Genomic DNA, 6225 nt, shown 5'->3' with positions numbered 1-6225 from the left:
CATCAGCTCTGTATCACTTTACATTCAGTACATTTACATGCACTTTAAAAAATTGGATTTCTGTTGGACTAAAACAATAATTTGTCTTTTTAAAATGTCAACATTTTGAAAACATTTTGTGAAGTCAGACTAAAAGACCTCGATAAAGCTATGTTAGCTCATATACACATTAATCGAACCACATCTGACCTCTGCGTTGAGCGCGTACCTGTACATGCCCCGAAAGACTGAGTTGACATATATTTATTTAACCTGGCATATTTGACATCCTGCCTTAAAATATTCAATTATGCATTGTGTCATGTATACTTGGACAACTAGATGAAGATTTAACTACACAAAAAACAGTGGTAGCTCAATTATAACTGCGCATGTAAACATACTGACTGTCGGTTTTAGACAAATGCATCATAATGATGCATCTTAAACTTCACTAATTAGTGTTGCAGATAGTTGTGCCAATAATAGCATCTACACTGATGGATTCCTCTGGCCATAATTCATTTGCAAGTGATAACACACCAGCTGATAATTATAGAGCTGTCCTATTCATATTGACATATTTAAAAGTCAGTGTAACGTCTGTGTAAGATCAGTGATGGCTAGTTACACTTTGTTTTAAAAAAACCCTTTTAGCCTTTTGACATTTGCATATAAATTACTGACCTGGCCTCCGCGTTTACATTTATATGGGTGCTAAATTGCAGATGGTCTTTATCACTATCAAAAGGATGCTAAAACAGGTCGCCTCTGGAGTGTCTCCATCAAGCTTCAAACACATTCCACAGAAAGGGGGGTGACCCCCCCGTGCCAGGCACCAGAGCAGTTGTCTGTCTCCAGTAATTCCAATACACGTCACACACACACCTAAAGACATTTTCTCTATTTAGGCCATAGTAAGCAGTTATAAATGTATCTGCTATATGCATGTGTTGTATGTATATTCCCCTATTATATTAACTTACTTAAAACCCTTTACTTGTATTAGTTAGACGTTAAACGCCTATATTCAAGTGTATGAGTGTATCTCTGCTTTAATATCGTCTGGAGGTTACCTTCTTGGTATCAAAATGATCTTCTCTTTATTTCTCACACCATAATGTACACCATGTGATCGTGAAATGCATCGAACAATTCTTACTATGTTTTGAAATAAAAGCTGCAATAGCGGTCCAGATCAGCAATAAAATGCGAATGGGCCATAAACGGAGACAAAGGATGTCTCTCCCGCTCAAAATGCATGCCTCTGATTGGCCACTCCACCCACAAAATGGGTGCGGCAATGAACTATCAAAACTCCAGAACGCAGACTAATCATCGCTCAAAACTCTTCTCCTTGAGACCAACACACTCCAAAACTCTCCTCTTGAGTTTAACCTTCTGGCAGTGTTTACCTTCAAGTAACTTTGTGGATTTCCTGTGGACTTCTTCAACTCACTCCTAAAGAAATCGTCGAGAACCTCGTCTACCGCATCAAGACTCTTATTCAGCAACAAACCAATGCAAGTAACCATTTACAACTGATTAGATGCGCGTTTAAGTTTGAACCCCTTTTAAGGTGAATTGTGCCTCTGATGATTCTCATTTAGGTTGTGGTTAATTGATGTGAAATATTGCCATTCTGTGCTCTCTCTCTCTCCTTTCCTTACTTTTCTTCATTCTATATATGTATGTTTTGCTTAGTTTGTTTGTATGTTAGTTATAGTTTCATTTATTAAATCCCTTATATTCACAATTGATTGTCTCTGTGTTCCGCTCACAATTCAAAGTCACTGAATGTTGCTCCTTGCTACATGCTAAACTACTGCTAGCACTGTATAAGTAGGAAGGCTATCGTTCCTTGGCCAGGAAAGTAATCTTCCTAGAATTGATGAATAATTATATTGTCTGCTCGGTGGACGGACAGATCAGGTAATTGTAATATCGATTCTGCTACAGTTAATTCTAAGATCTAATCTAAATATTTATTATTAATTATAACCAGTTATAATTAATTATAAATAATTCCCTTTTTAAGCTAATTTGCTACATATATTAATGGTGGAGAATGCGGGCACATTCAAACTTTGTGTGTGAGGAAACTCAGTATCAATTTATTTGTGTTTTTGTATTATGCGCGCTCAGAGTGAGACAAGCCGCAACGCGGACTCACTCTTTTGATTGGATGGTTAAAGCCACCTCCAGTACTGTATTTTTAACAGCCTCTATTGGTCTAACATTAAGTCACTGTTAATTGTAATTGTAAAAGTAAACTGCAGTTCATAATATTAAAATCGTTCTGTAAAGACGAAGAAACCTCTTTACAGTACATTTTAATATTATCAAAATCGCCTGTTGGAACGAAGAAAACTTCTTTCATTGCGATAAAGATGGATTTGAGCGATGCTCCTCTTATCATCTTTTAAAGGCCTTAGGTGATAGTATCGCTAGACTGATGTTATTTGTGTTGCAAATTTCATTCAACTAGATGATCGTTACTCTCTGGGGTTAACCATTAACGTACGAATGGGTGCCTAATTCAAATCTAATCATATCTAATTGGTATGTAAATGAGAGTTTTAAAAACCTTGATCAAGTGATAATTTGTGTAACAACAGCAAAGAAATCCTGTCGTTCATAATTGATAATTTGTGTAACAACAGCGAAGAAACCCTGTTCGTTCATAATTGATAATTTGTGTAATAACAGCGAAGAAATCCTGTTGTTATAATTGTTATTGTGTAACAGGCAGCGAAGAAACCCTGCCACACACCTTTGTGCAGTTAATTTGCACAAACTAAAATTCGGTTCGGATCAAATTGCATTGTACTTGTGATCGTTGCAGTCAATCAGCCGCTAGAGCGAGAGCAATCACACTAGACGCGCTCAGATTTAATCACAGTACCTTTGATTAACACTAGAGGGCAGTTTAGTTAAGTGTCTAGCACTTCTCAAATTTCACCTCTACCCTTTTTTTTCCCTCTGAACCTTGGGTGGCTCACCCACGCCACCTTGTGGCCATTCTCAGTAGGTTGGTTTTCCTTGGTTAGCCCTGGCATTGCATTTGAAAAACTTATTCCAATTCTTCCTTGGTTTGTTTTAATTTATTTTATTATCATAACTTTTATTCTTCTCCTTTTATTTTCTTATTTTTATTTTTAAATTTTTTTTTTTATTGTAATTCTTTTTTTTTTTTTTTTTTAATTTTTTTTTTTAACTTTAAAATTTTTTTTTTTTTTAATTATTTTTAATTTTTTTTTTTTATTATTATTATCATTCTGTATTATTCAGGCCTCTTTCTCTCTTGCCTTAGCCACCCACTTTTTAAATTTAGTTCAAACAGTGTTTGAATTTAAATGTAAAATTAATCTCTGTATTCTAGCCATTTGTGTGCACCTATAGGTAACACTCCCTCTAGTGCTTAGTTGGTGAACCGACGGTTGCCTCCACGGCGGATCACAGTGAGCTGCCACGGGATCCCGACTGGATCACCTCGATCCATCACTAAGCCTAACCCATAGAATACTGACCCTTCCAACTAGTGAAACCCCAAAATCAGGTTTCTCCTCAACCTTTAAGAGACCGAACCTTTGAGAATCATCAGAGAAAGCCAAGTAATAGATTGACGACCCAAGCTGCCAAAGTCTTTAGATGATCACGCCGTCAACAATCTTTTGTTAGATCCTTTCCGGTGCCCCACAACAATTAGACTCACCTTGCCATTCATGGCTGAGATAACAGGTGCCAAGTCTACCCTCCGTTAACTGTTTGTATCCATCAAACAGACCGAGCATAGAACATAAAAATTACTATAATTGTAGCCTGCTAACGCTATAAGAACTTGCATTGGCCTGTGTGCTGTCCCTTCCCCTCTCTCCCTCTCTCTCTTCACCAGTGAGCCAACATGTCTCGATCATCCAGCCCTGATGCCCACTGGGATCGACTAGAGACCTGGCTGAGTGCCCTGACTAGCACCCTTATTCCTGAAGCCGCCGGGGACCTGCAGAACATGAGCCGGGAACAGCTCGACGACAACCTGAGCGCCTTGATGGCCCACGATCCGACACAGGACTACAGCCACAAAGAGCTGGCCAAGATCGTCGGGTCACTGGCCCATAACCTCCTTGGCCAGGCAAAGCTGAGTGAAGCAAGCATCTCCCGCCGGGAACAGGAAGCAGCAGCGCTGAAGCTCCAGGCTGAGGAAGCTCAGAGAAACTGGATGCGCGCTCAGAGTCAACTGGCAGAGTCATTTTTTGAATGACAGTGCCTTTTTCATCTGACACAGGCCTTCCGAAAATTTGATGAAGTTGCTGGGAAACTGACTGAGCAGTTACGCAAGGTTACAAAACAAGTTACATTCTGGCATTTTGCCTTTTCACATTTTTAATAATGCCCTAACATAACATAAGATATATTTTATGTAATAAGTATCACAATGCAAATATAAATCTGAACTTTCAAATTAAAAGAAGAATGTCATTGAAATGCCTAATTTATTTGTTTCCCCAAAGGTACAGGAAGCAATGCACAATCGGGATGAAGAATCCTTAAAAGAAATATGTCCAAGACTATGATGAGTTTCTGGAGAGGTAAACTTATGATTTGTTGTTATTTTGTGTCAAGATTCTGTTATTATTCTATTTATGTAAATGCATGTGAAATAGTCACCGTTTGTATATGATTTTTAGTTCTTTATAATATTTTTGTTTGAACAGATACATGGCTACATTACATTTAGTAAAGTTTTTATTTTATTTTATTTTTTATTTATTTTTTATTTTATGGTATTGTGTTTGTGACCCAAGCAAGCAGCTAAAAATGCAAAATAAATACTAGTTCATAAGCAGAAGTAGTGAACATTAGGTTTAGTCTTTTAGCAGTATAAGGTGAATCCTAAAAGTTGTGTTTTAAGCTAATGCTCTATGTATTTTCTTTTTTAAAGATGTATTAATGGCACAAGCCAAAATCTGCCTTTAACCAGGAGAACTACAGCATGGTAGAAAAGATCTTCCACAAGTCATTGGAGTTCTCCAATGAGCATGACACTTGGAAACTTAATGTTGCTCATGTGCTCTTCATGTAAGATAACAAATATAAAGAAGCCATTGGGTAATGTGAGCCATTGTTAAGAAATATTATGAGAATGTAAGTTTGATAGTATTAAAAGGTCAGATGTTTCATGTCCACTGTGTCATATTAGGTTTTCTGATAATTTTAACTGTAAATGTACTGTATGTAAATGAGCCCTATTAAAAGACCAGTACACTCATGAATGTTGGGTCCAAGATAAATTTATAAGAATAACTCAAATAAATGACAGAAAAAGTGACTCAAGGGGTGAGAGAGAGGGAGCAGGGATGAGAACATGACCAAGGCCAGACTCGAATCCGGGTCTCCCATGAGCATAACTGCTCAATAAGTCAGAATACCCGCACTGACCACTAGTAGTTACCATAAATGGTGAGGTCCAAATGTTGTTTTTATACACAGTAAAATAAGAAAATAACATGGAGCTCAAGAGGGATCTAAAAGCTGCATTTAATATTTGATGTCTGCATGTAAACTAGCCCTAACAAATTGCAGAATGCAGTTTTAAAATGAATGGCTGGTTTTCTGAAGCAGATGAAGCCTAACCAGAATGGATTAAATTTCCCATTGAAAAACCTTTTTTCCCTTAAATAATTGTAATTAATTACAGCTACACCAATGACCACCTCCTACTGTTAAAAAGGTTTATTGGAAATGGTTTCAATACATGTATTTAATTTTGTAAATGTTTTATTTATTTATTTATTTTACTTAATTTGATGGTAGTCATGGTGTTGGGTATTGACTGAAATATTTGGCAAACAGTTTAATCACAAATCAAAAATTTCACATGAAAAAAGTTTCTTTGCTCCTTTGCTTGCTAGCTGGAACAGTGTAACATTCAAGAGTGTCCCTGGAAAACAAAATCCTCAGTAAAAATTATCTGTGTCTCTTTGAGTCTTGCCATACATTGCATTGTATGTGGGTACAATGCAATGTATGGCACTGTATGGGGTTTTCTGCATGGTGTTTTGCTGGTTGATTATTTTGCAAAGTGCATGCTTATTAGAATCCTCGCAAAGAATTAACAGTCACATTTTGTCATGTAGATCCTGAACGTCAGTGCAATTGTTGTTGCTAACCTGTGGGTGTCACCAGTCAAAATAAAGAGGTTCATTTTTTTTTACATTTAAAATATTTTAATATAAACTTATAACT

General features: G+C 36.8%; 1 long non-coding RNA gene across 1 annotated transcript; it reads left to right on the top strand.

Moving 5' to 3' along the window:
• The first annotated feature begins 3275 nt into the window (after nucleotides 1–3275).
• On the top strand, nucleotides 3276–5235 carry LOC127450125 (uncharacterized). Its single transcript, XR_007898913.1, has 3 exons — nucleotides 3276–4318; nucleotides 4491–4568; nucleotides 4922–5235. It is a non-coding gene; the product is annotated as an uncharacterized LOC127450125 (long non-coding RNA).
• The last annotated feature ends 990 nt before the right edge of the window (nucleotides 5236–6225 follow it).

Source organism: Myxocyprinus asiaticus, chromosome 13 (genome assembly GCF_019703515.2).
Source record: "Myxocyprinus asiaticus isolate MX2 ecotype Aquarium Trade chromosome 13, UBuf_Myxa_2, whole genome shotgun sequence".
NCBI lineage: Eukaryota > Metazoa > Chordata > Actinopteri > Cypriniformes > Catostomidae > Myxocyprinus > Myxocyprinus asiaticus.
This window is presented reverse-complemented; position numbering and strand designations above follow the sequence as displayed.